Here is an 11,454-nt window from a genome sequence, read left to right as displayed (position 1 = left end):
CTCTTTCCTCTCCCTCCCAGTCAGCCCTGGCTGGTGTTGCTCACTGGTTAAAGTGTCAGTCCGAGCACCAAAGGGTAATGGGTTCAATTCCCAGTCAAGGGCAAGACCCTGGTCAGGGTGCATGCGGCAACAAATCAATGTTTCTCTCTCACATCAATGCTTCTTTCTCTGTCTCCCCCTCCCTCCTCTAAAATCAATAAAAACATATCTTCAGGTGAGGATTAAAAAAAACAGGATAGATCTAGAAATCTACCTGAAACCATAAGTATGTTTATCAATATGTGAACTGCACACCACCTACTTCAGAATTAACTAAAGAGTGTATTTAAAATTTACATGTTGGATTTGCATGTGTTCAGTCTCAGGTGGCACCCAGGAGTCTGACTTTGTACAAGCACCCCAGTCCTGAGATGATTCTAATATAGCCATTAATGGGGTTCCTCCCTTTGAGGATAGGCAATGTGGTCATTTCACAGCCAGACTTAACTTCTGTATTTTACCTATTCACCCAGGCAGAGACAGGTCCAATTTAAAGTGGGTTTAGTTTTTGATTCCTTGCATCCATGTTTAGTTGGGCGACCCAGAATACATCTGTGCTTTTGGGTCATTCAATTCTGTGGTTACAGGTTGATGCTTCATAATGATAAATATCTACCTCATTAGTTTGCAGTTTATGGTTGCTCAGTGTACATCTTCATTTAGCTAATGTCTTAGTGGGTTATTTCCTCTTGGCTCCCTACTGAGTATCAGTGTAATGTACCTGATCAGTGCCCAGTAAGTAATTTTTGATTGACTATTATAATGCATTAATTAGAACATCATCAACTAGGCCTAGCAGATTGTCTGTGACTGAACTGAACAATCATTTACTTTAACCCACTAGGCATCTTAGTTAAGGCAATAATTTGACTAATTTTTAGCTCTCAAAAAATTATTTGATGACATGTGACCAAGTGATCCTTACCCCAGGTAATTAATATAACTTCTGACCTTGCCTGCTCTTAAATTCAGGGAGTAAACATATTGTCAGGAGGATATAACTCATTATGCACTCTTACACAGAATAAAAATAGTATCACGAGAGTGGTATAGTCACAGCATTTAGACACTGGAAACATTAGCTGCAGAAAATGCTGATAGACTGACGTGTTCAATGAACTACACATTTTAGTCCGTCTAGGGAAAACCACAATTGAAATGTAAATTGTTATTTTGCACCAGTGAAAAATGAGCCCAAATGCAAATTGTCTTTTAAAAACATTGAGATCAAGAAAAGGCATTAGACCTATGTTTTCTAGCCGGTGTTCATACCCTGCAAACAACAGAATCTTAAATATGAGGCACAATTTAAGAGATTATTCATCCCTTAGCCTAGACTATAACTAGGCTGTTTCTTAAACTATTCCAACCATTGCTATAGACAAAAGAAATGTATGACCTCTGAGGTAACCTTCTCCACAAGATAAACTGATAATTTCTTGCACAGCTTGTCTTTTTTCATCATTTTCATGCTACTCCAGTTAATGCAGCCAGCCTTGCAGTTCAGAATATTCAAATATGCTATTGGTTTTTGGGGCACAATGATGGGTCTTGAATTCACCCCCACAGAGGTGAAGTAACATTAAATTTGTCACTGCCTTGTCTAAGTCAGCAAGATGGCACTGTATAATACCTTTAGAAATACTAAGTCAAGAAGTCCACGGGGACGAAGGTGAAAAGAAGGTCAGCTACTGACAGAAAATCAGGCTCCAGATGTGATGATCCTTTGTCAGAGGCTTTGTAGCCTGCAAGTCAGCACAATGTTCAATAGAATCCACCCCTAGCTGAAGCCAGACACGTTGACAGTCAGCCCCACCTGCACACCAATAGGTGAGCCATCAGCTTCACCTCCCTAAGAGACACAGAGCAGATCTTTTTATAAAAATGACTTAAAGCTCAAAATGGCCTCTTTTATGTTCTACTCCCCTCACCCCAAAGTGTTGACCTGTCTTGTAATGTCTGAAGAATCCATGAATATATTATAAGTTAGAGAAAAAAAATTAACCTTTGGTAGCTAGAGTACTGAAAACTTTACTTTGAAGAACATCAGAAAACTCAGTCTACCATTTCTTGAGAAACTGGAGTAAAAAACCCTTCAGTTTTCCTAGAAACAAACATAGTGACAACTCTTCAAATAACCTTTTCCCTCAATATAACATTTACTATAATTAGCTTAAACTAGAATGAATGAAGTGAAGCAGAAATTGGAACTTCTAACTTTACCTTTGCCTTCTGTTATGTAGGTAGAATTCATGGTAATAGAGTCAATTAATCTTGATATGCTTCAATTAATACAATATAAATATTTCCCAAAGACTTCCATGTTGCCTAGAGGAATTAAGACGTGAAACATTTAATGCATTTTTAAAGCTTAGATGAGATGTATAATAACTGTAATATCTGACACACTGGTCCTTATTTTAGAAAAGAGAATTCCCAAACTAGATAAGAAGTGGGATTCCAAAGGGCAGAATCTAGGAAATTGTTCATGATGAAATATTACGTTAGAAGTTAGAAAAATAACTTCAACTGTGCTCATTGTGGAAATTAACTTGTCACATAATTATTTATGGGAAATTACATGATGACAACTAATGCCTTCAGTTACCAACAATTTGAGTTTATAAATGAGGATTATGAGGGGGGTAGGGAATCATTAGGTTAGGTTTGGGCAAAGAAAGGAAAAAAAATAATGTCCATTAAACCTAAAAAGTGGTCAGATGCATGCACTTCAAACGAATGGTGTTGGGAGGCACATCCTCTACAGGCTCCCATGCAGTCTCTGAAAATTCTAGCTGAGCAGCCAGCTTGAAGGCCGATCCATCTCCTGACGCTGAGCAGTTTCTGTTGCTAGTCATGGAAGCAACCCAGTAGATCGAGGTGCCCGCAGTGTAACTGTCAGCAACTGCCTACTCCCCAGGGGACATTAGGAATGGAGGGTGGCTTGTTTGCTTCTTACTGCAATTTTTGCTGCTTGTTGGGCCCGTGGCCCTAGGCTCCTCCCTGTACTGCAGCCCACTCTTTGGGCAGCATCCATGTCAGCCACCGCATCACCCTATGGACTTGGAGAGATAGGGACCTAGCACCAACACGCTAACTTCTGGCGACTGCTTTTTCTGTGAGTTACAATAAAGCCGTTCATCTCTGAAAAAGAAGAGTGATCAGATGTCCTTCCAACCTCCCAACACTCAGGATTGAAATGCCATCATCTTTGACTGCTGTCTTAATGATTGTCCCGAACATCCCATCTGTTTCCAAAGCCCATCATCTTCACCTCTGAAGGTTTCTGCACCTTCATTTTACTAGCACAAACCTAACCCTGGGCCTCATCATCTCACTTAATCTATTGAAACAGACTCCGAACTAGCCTACCCCTGCCCCAGGTTTCCATTTTATTCTATTTCCTGCATCTGCTCATGTTACTTCTCCTGTTTATCATACCAAGTGCTCCTCATTATTAATGCAGTAAGTCTGAGCTCTTTGCTCTGCATTCAAAACCATCTATGTGGGCCCTCAAAGTTATGATGTAATAACATTCAATTCTATAACTGAGCACTGAGTGTCTGCTATGCACCAGGTATATGTTACTAGATGTTCTGAATGATTCTCAAATAAAGAGGACACCCTTCTCAAAGAGTTTGTAGTTGCCACTTCTTATAGTGGCTATTATGATGGTTTCCAGGCTCTGAATGCTTCAGACAGGACACATGTTCCCTCTGCTCCAGTCCTCATGGAATACCTGCTTTTCTTCATGACTTCCCCACCATCACTCATATAGTCCCAGGCCTGGAATGGTTTCTTTTTCTTTTTTATATATTTTTTATTGATTTCAGAGAGGAAGGGAGAAGGAGAGAAAAATAGAAACATTAATGATGAGAGAGAATCATGGATCGGCTGCCTCCTGCATGCTCCCTACTAGGGATCAAGCCCACAACCTGGGCAAGTGCCCTGACTGGGAATCAAACTGTGACCTCTGGTTCATGGGTCAGCACTCAACCACTGAGCCACACCGGCCTGGCTGGAATGGTTTCTTTAGCCAACTTTCTTTAACAGATATTTATTGCTTACCCCAAAGCAGTGGTCAATGTCACATCAATTCTCTTCTTTCTGAGAACAAATGTAAAATGCATCTGGTAATATAAAAAGAATAAAGTAGGTTAAGAGGTCAAACTGACTGTTCATTCTTGAATGATGAAATTTCTGTGCTCCCCACCACTGTATGGACTGTATGCTAGAACCTGTTCTGCAGTGAGGAGGGGGAGATGAGGAGTGAAGGGACTAAAACCATTCAAAACACATGGTTGAGAACAACAATCATGATGATGGCTAATATTTATTAAGTGCTCAACATATAATCAGTATCCATTTAAAACCTTACACCGATTAATTGAGATACTATTATTCCCATGTATTGATACTTGAGACATGAGGGAGGTTAAGTTGTCAACATTTGCAATGATAATATATGGCAGATCCAACTGAACCAAGGCAGTTTAGTTCTAAGGCCTACTAGTAAACCAATCACCATTCCATGATTTGACCCACAGGATACCAAGGTGCTCTTAACAAAAGATGGAATAAATGAGTGATGGTTAGATGTCCAACAGATTTCCATGTCAATTACCTCCCTGCCGCCAATCTCCTCTCCTATAAATCCATCCTCCAAAAATACATGGGTGATTTATTCAACATGAAAGTCCAACTTTGTCATTATTCTGACTAAACAATTCAATGGCTCCCACTACTGGAGAGAGAAACCATCATTATACATTGCTTTGCAATGAAATTTATGAGGTGGTATGTCAGTTTAAGAAATCTTCTACACCACAACTAAACACCTGGTATAGAAGGAAAAGTTTATTTTGTGAGTTGTTGTATTAGCCATTATGAAGAGAATCCTTATTGGATGTCATTGACAGACGGTTGCATGAATATTTAGTTTTTATGCCCAGAAATCTGCCTTTGGGAGGCATTACAACAAAGTCAGGGAAGCTCCCAGGGGGAGGAGCAAAAGGAAGAATGGTTAAACACAAGGGCTTTGGAGCCAGAGTTTGCAGGACTGAGCTCCAGCTGCCTTGCCTACAGCAACCTCAAGTGCAATTGGAGGAAAACATCTTCGTCGTGGGATTGCTGTGAGGACTGAATGAGGTAACGTATTAAAGAGCTTAAAACAATGTCCACATAGAAATTTCTAATAAAGTGATAATATTTATATATCATTAAAGTTTTCATTGTTCTATAGTTATATTTATAGTACTTTACATAGTAATATGTGAATGTAGTTTTCAAAAATAAGAAATATAAGAGAATATGGGAAAAATAAAAGATGATCTTCTCCTAGGGAAAGCATTGCTAAGATTTCTCATTTGCCCTTCTAGAATTTTCTGTGTATATAAAAATATACACGTGCTTTTATTTAAAATAAAAACATAAAGGATAGCATTTATGGTAGTTTTTCACCTTGCCTTATTTTCTGTGAAGATTGTTCCATAGACCTACTGAATTATCTTTAATGGCTATGCAGTATGTCAACATGTAAATGTGGTAAACTTACTTAACAAGTTCTCTATTGGTAGACATGTATGTTATTTTCAGTCATTCTCTGTGACAAAATTCATTTCCATGAATATGCTTGTATGATTATTTCTATAGAATCCATTTCCAGAAGTGGAATTGCTAGGTACATTGTATATGCATTTGAAAGTTTTATAGCCCTTGTTCAACTGCCTTCTGAAGAGGCTGAGAGAATTTATATTCCTACTCAGTTGTAATATAGAGAAGTTATTTAAATATATATTCTATAAGCCACTCAATTTTCTTAGGCCAATTTTCTCTCTGTCCCAGAAAACCCCAAGCTATGTTCCTGCCTCCTTGCCTATAATCTTGTTTTATTCTGAACCTGGAATTACCCCCTTTTTTTCATTTGTCTGTCTCCAAGGGTGGGGAACCTTTTTTTCTGGCAAGGGCCATTTGGATATTTATAGCATCATTCACGGGCCATAAAAAATTATCAACTTAAAAATTAGCCTGATATATTTGGTCAAACATTTAATTAATTCAGCCCTAATGCCTTTGCAGGGGCAGACCAAATGATTTCTCAGACCTTACATGGCCCTGATTCTAAGCCCTACCCATCTGCATTAGTAGAACATATTCAACTGCAAGTAAAACTCAAATGAAACTAGCTGAAGGAAAATTAAAAGGGGAATTGAGGATAGTTATTGAAAGGGTTCTAGGTGATCATAGAATTGAAAGATGAGCTACAGATTCCACAGCAGTTCTAAGGACCTAGGACTGGAACCCACACATACCCCTTCCAATTCCCTATTTCCAACTCTTCATATCTATATATGACCTAATTATCATATGTGCTAGATTGATAGGTCCCAAAGCTGTCAAAAATGTGAAAGTTTACATAAAAGTTATCAAATTATAAACATGAAATGTGTTTTGCACTGGCAACGTCTGGCTGTCCCTACTTTTGTTGTTGTCTCATGCGGCATTACATGGAATTCAATGAAGATCAGAAAGCACTGGCTGAATGTCCAGAAAAATCATTCCTCCCAAATACCAGGGATTCAAAATTCCACTGTTATTCTTTATAATTATATCATTTAAGTGGAAATTGTCCAGCAACAATTCTGGGCCATCTCTTCCCTACCTCCCTGACTAGAATGCTTTGGAAGTGCCCCTTCCTCGCGCTCTCCGTGGTCCTGAACCACCCCCTAGTAGTGCCTCTTGTAGTGGCAGAGAAAATGTGATGGGGTGGGAGGGCAAGGATTAGGGAAGCTGTTCAGGGAACAAAGAAAATATTTTATTCTTAAACCTTTATTTTTCAGTACTCTCAGTTACCAACAACAACAAACCAAAAACAACACAATCAACCTTGGCCAACAGAGAGACCAAGCAATTTTGTGGGAAGCAAAGGTCCCTGTGCACAAACAAGGTCAGTTGAGGGAGTGGACAGGTCACCACCGGGCAGAGACAGAATGGGTCATCTGCCATTTGCAGTTGACATGCAAAAAATTGTACATGGATTTTATTTATTGTAACATATCATGATGGAAAAATTTCTAAACTAAAGCAATAATAAAATCTCACCGTTCATAGAGACATGCTTAAGTATATTTTGTAGTTCTAGAAATATTCCAAGAGTTACAGTTTTCACTCTTTGGCAAATTGAGTATCTACTAATGATGTAGCCATTTCTATTTTACATAATTATGCTGTTGGGTGTTGATTTATTTTATATAAGATTTTATTTCTTGTTTTCTAGCTTAAGACTAAGTGGGTAGTATGGATATTTGTCCTTTGAATGCACTAAGCTACTTTCCATTCACAGAGTTTAAGAAAAAAACAGCTCTTCACACTTGTCAGAAGAGAGATTTGATACCTGTGATTGAAAAGAGAGAAGTCCCAATGCAAGGATGCCTCAGGTAAGTAGAGCTTTTATTGCTGCTCTTCTCATTGTATGTATACATGTAACACTAAAATGTACAGACCCTGCTTGTGTGTCACAGCACCATCTTACTCTGCCTTTGGATTAATCTGTCATTTAGAGCTCTGCTACTGAGGGTGGTCCCTACCCCCACCCAGCAGATTCAGCATCACCTGACGTGTGTTAAAAATGCAGACCCTCAGCCTGCCCTAGATCTTGGGAATCAGAATCTGAATGTTAACAAGATCTGCAGATCTAAGAAGCATTGACCGAGCAGATTCTCAAGCCAAATGTGACATCCTAGCTCACTTTTAATTTCATTATTTCACATTTTTTAATCTAAAAGCAAGAAAAAATTAATTACAAGGGGAAACAAGGTTATCAGAGGGAAAGGCATCTTTGGGCTCTCCTATTGTACTGTCTGTGATCAATGATTTTAAATCAGAAGGAAGTTGATTGTTGTGGGGTCTCATTTGCCTTGTGCCTACTTTTCTCATCCAAGAGATCACAGCACTCTGTATTATCTGGTCTTACATCTTCACTGGAAGCTTCCTGTGGGCAGGGCCATGTCTTAGATATCTAAATCCTCAGTGCCTCACCTAATGCCTAACACAAGAAGGTGCTCCAAAACACTGGAATGGCAACACATAAGCAAATAGATAACCAATCACTTACCTGGGTGACATCAACCCTTCAAGTTCAAGCTTACAACTCCTCTCCTTCATAAATATTTCTTCAGTTATTTCATCCACCATGCTCTCCACCTGCGTAAGTAAATATCACTTATTTGAGATTTAACACACACACACACACACACACACACACGCACACAAATGACTTTAATTATCAATTATCTTTATTTTGTATCTCTCTTATTACCCCCATCCAAGCTGTAAAAAGGTTCTCTTTTGATATATTTTATATTGCCTTGCAGAGTAGGCATTCGAATATTTGTTATGCTTGAACTATCTTAAAATAAAAATAGACATTAACATGAGAAAATCTACAAGCTTTGATTTTCCTTCAAGCATAATTCTCAATTGCCAAAATTAATTCTAGAGATGACAATATTTAAACAGCTCCTCCAGCTGTGACCTATTTATCTTAAGTAAAGCATCTGTTTTGATATATGAAATACTTTCTAATTTTTAAATGGTTGGTTACATCTTTAGCAAACTCAATTCTTATTTCTGTTATGACAGTAGTTTATGTTTCTCTATGTTGACCATAGTTAAATTGGTTAATGAAAGTTTATATCTAGAGATCATTTTAAAGATAATATGTAATAATTTATAAAGTTTGCATGATGTCCCTGATAGCACCACACAGACCAATATTTCCATTTTGAAACTAACTGTAGAGATATTGCTCAATAGTGCACCCGTGGCATGGACGGTTTTAATGCCTGGAATTATAACTACATTTGTGAATATCAACATAGCTGCTCCAGGGTACACCCTTAGTCTATTACACAAATCATCTCGAAGTGTCCTATAGATGGCAGCATTGAGCAATATATTTGGTACTAGGTGGCATTTTGGTTTCTGTAAATTTTCAGTTAGGAGTAAATTTTTCAAATAGTGTATATCATTATAGTATACCACAAGACTAATTTAGTGTAAGGTGACAGGATGATACTTGTACTTGCTTAAATTACTTCACTTAGATTCCACAAAAACATCTCTTCCTATTTGTATATAAAACGCAGCAATGTTTATTTCCAGAATTATCACAACCCATTAATAAAAAAAAAATGTAGAGAACAAATGGATCTACTATTGTACAATTATAATAAATATTAACCACCTTTAACACTGATAGTAAAACATCAGCAACCAGGAAGAAATGGCAATACCTAGTATCTGATGATCAGTGATTATCTTCCACACGAAACCCATTGGTCTGACCAGAATTTGTCATAGCAATCCGGCTTATTTCATGATTTCTAGCCAATATGTTAGCCACTGACGTTGAGTTTTTAAAGCAGAAACCCTTTCCCACTGAGACATTTTTTAAAAAGCTTTTATAATAATTTTTCTTATATGATCAAAATCCTAACCTTTCTGTGAAGGTTATTGTAGAATATTTGAAAATTAAATTGATCTTCCTGCCCTCTCCTTTTAGGAAAGAGTTCAATATTTTGTTTTCCATAGAGGTGTGTTCATTTTATTTAGCTGATCTTTCTTTCTTTTTTTGGAGGGGGGGGGGTGTCATTTAAAAAGTAAAATTCTTGGGATTTAGATCGTCTTCCTATAAAATATGAAGTGACCCCACCCTGCGCTAAACGTCAAAACCGTAAAAAGCCCTTTGGCCTTAGATTACATTGTTACTAGTAAACAACCCTTTATCTTTTTTCTTGCCAAGGCTGAAACCCCATTCAGTTACACTTTACTACTAACTTCATGCTTCCCTGCTCCGCCCACCCCTCCCCTGCTCCGCATGAAGCAAGCTATACCCTCCGAATCTCGGCCACTGTTATTGCCGCCTATTACCAGTTCCAAATACGTATATGCTATTTATAGCTCTGCCATAGTGGGCACGTGTGCCCATGTAGCCAAGCTGTCAGAAGGAAAGAGGGCGGGCTTTCAATGCAACAGTGTGTACACAAATTACAGATTAACCAGGTTCAGATGAGGCTGCATGATGGCAGGGAACAAAAAGGTGAACGGAGAAATGAGAAGCTCCCGGGCTTCGCTTGGGGAGCGCCCTTTTGCAGATGCCGAGTCCCCGGAATTCACGTATCACACGCTGCTGAATGGCGTTTACAGTTCTTTTTTTTTTAAATTTTTCCCCTACGCTTTGCAACCTACCTTGGTACCCCTACCATCTCTCCCCACCTCCCCTCCTGTCAGGCAAAACTTGAAAGACAGGGAACCCCACCAATCAGCAGGCTTCTCCGAGAAACTCCCCCCGCCCCTCACCCTGCCTGAAGGCCCAGCGCCTCGATGCTGCGTTTTCCCCGCCAGCATCCCGCAGTGCCTGAGAGTTGGCAGCAGACCAGGGTCTCCCGCGGAAAGAGGAGACGGAAACCCCGAGCGGACCAGGAATGGGGTGTAAAAATAAGACAGCATTAAACCGAAGGCCAAACGTCATCTGCGTAGGGTCTTTCATGCCCGTGGGGCAAGTAGGGGACAAGCTGCCCGTTTACAGGTCAGCTTAAAAATACATAGAAACTTCGGGGAGCGTTTGCTTGTGGTGACTGATCCCGCAAGGTCAACCAAGAGTCTCTCGAAGTAGACCCAGGCTGCTGACCTGTTCTCGCGAAGTGCCCATGTTCCTGTACAGTCGAGCTGGCACCATCCTTGTTTCCTCCCCATTATCCCTGCGGTCAAGGGTAAAGATTTTATGGGGTAGTTCAATGGGTGTGGAAGATATGTGTGAAACAAACACTTCAGCCAGTATTTACACAGTAGGCCTCGGGAGTCCTCTGTAGGTCCCTAACATATTTTTTTTAAAAATCGCAAATAGATTTCGGAATATGATAAGGGGCATCTCATTTTCTCCCCTTGCCTTCACCTCTAAATGTGAATCCCCGCCCCTCGCTAGGATGGGGGAAGAGGAGAAGCCGAGATATTTAAATGTTCTTCCTAATTAATCAGCAGCTAACCTCACTGCGACGGGCACAGGGTGCTTCCCAGGAATTCCCTCTTCCCCTTTTTGGAGTGACCAGAAGGCCCCATCTCTGCCCTTGGGCGACCCTCTGCTCCTTCCAGATACCTCCCTGCAGCAAATGCGGTGTTTGCGAGGAGCAGGCTGGCCCACAAGTTCCTTAGAAAATCGTATAAAAATCCAGATCTCACCACAGCCTATCACCCCGAAACTGAAATGCAGCTTTTCTATTCCCTGGAGAAGAAAGCCCTGACTAGAAACCTACCTCCCGAGGGGTTCATTTTACCTGTTAGGTAAGATGCAGCCCGGCTCCGGCGCCCCCTCCTCTCCCGGCGGCCCTCCCACTCCGGGCTCTCTAGCCGCAGTGC

The 11,454-nt window shown here is 39.9% G+C and overlaps 1 long non-coding RNA gene across 1 annotated transcript; it reads left to right on the top strand.

Annotated features, from left to right (window-relative positions):
- The first annotated feature begins 4,158 nt into the window (after positions 1-4,158).
- LOC107183017 lies at positions 4,159-7,639 on the top strand. The gene is made up of 3 exons (XR_001513797.1): positions 4,159-5,187; positions 6,879-6,985; positions 7,382-7,639. It is a non-coding gene; the product is annotated as an uncharacterized LOC107183017 (long non-coding RNA).
- Positions 7,640-11,454: the final 3,815 nt, after the last annotated feature.

Source organism: Myotis davidii, unplaced genomic scaffold (assembly GCF_000327345.1).
Source record: "Myotis davidii unplaced genomic scaffold, ASM32734v1 scaffold575, whole genome shotgun sequence".
NCBI classification, from domain to species: domain Eukaryota; kingdom Metazoa; phylum Chordata; class Mammalia; order Chiroptera; family Vespertilionidae; genus Myotis; species Myotis davidii.
The sequence above is the reverse complement of the archived record's forward strand: the minus strand, read 5'-3'. Positions and strand labels throughout refer to the sequence as shown.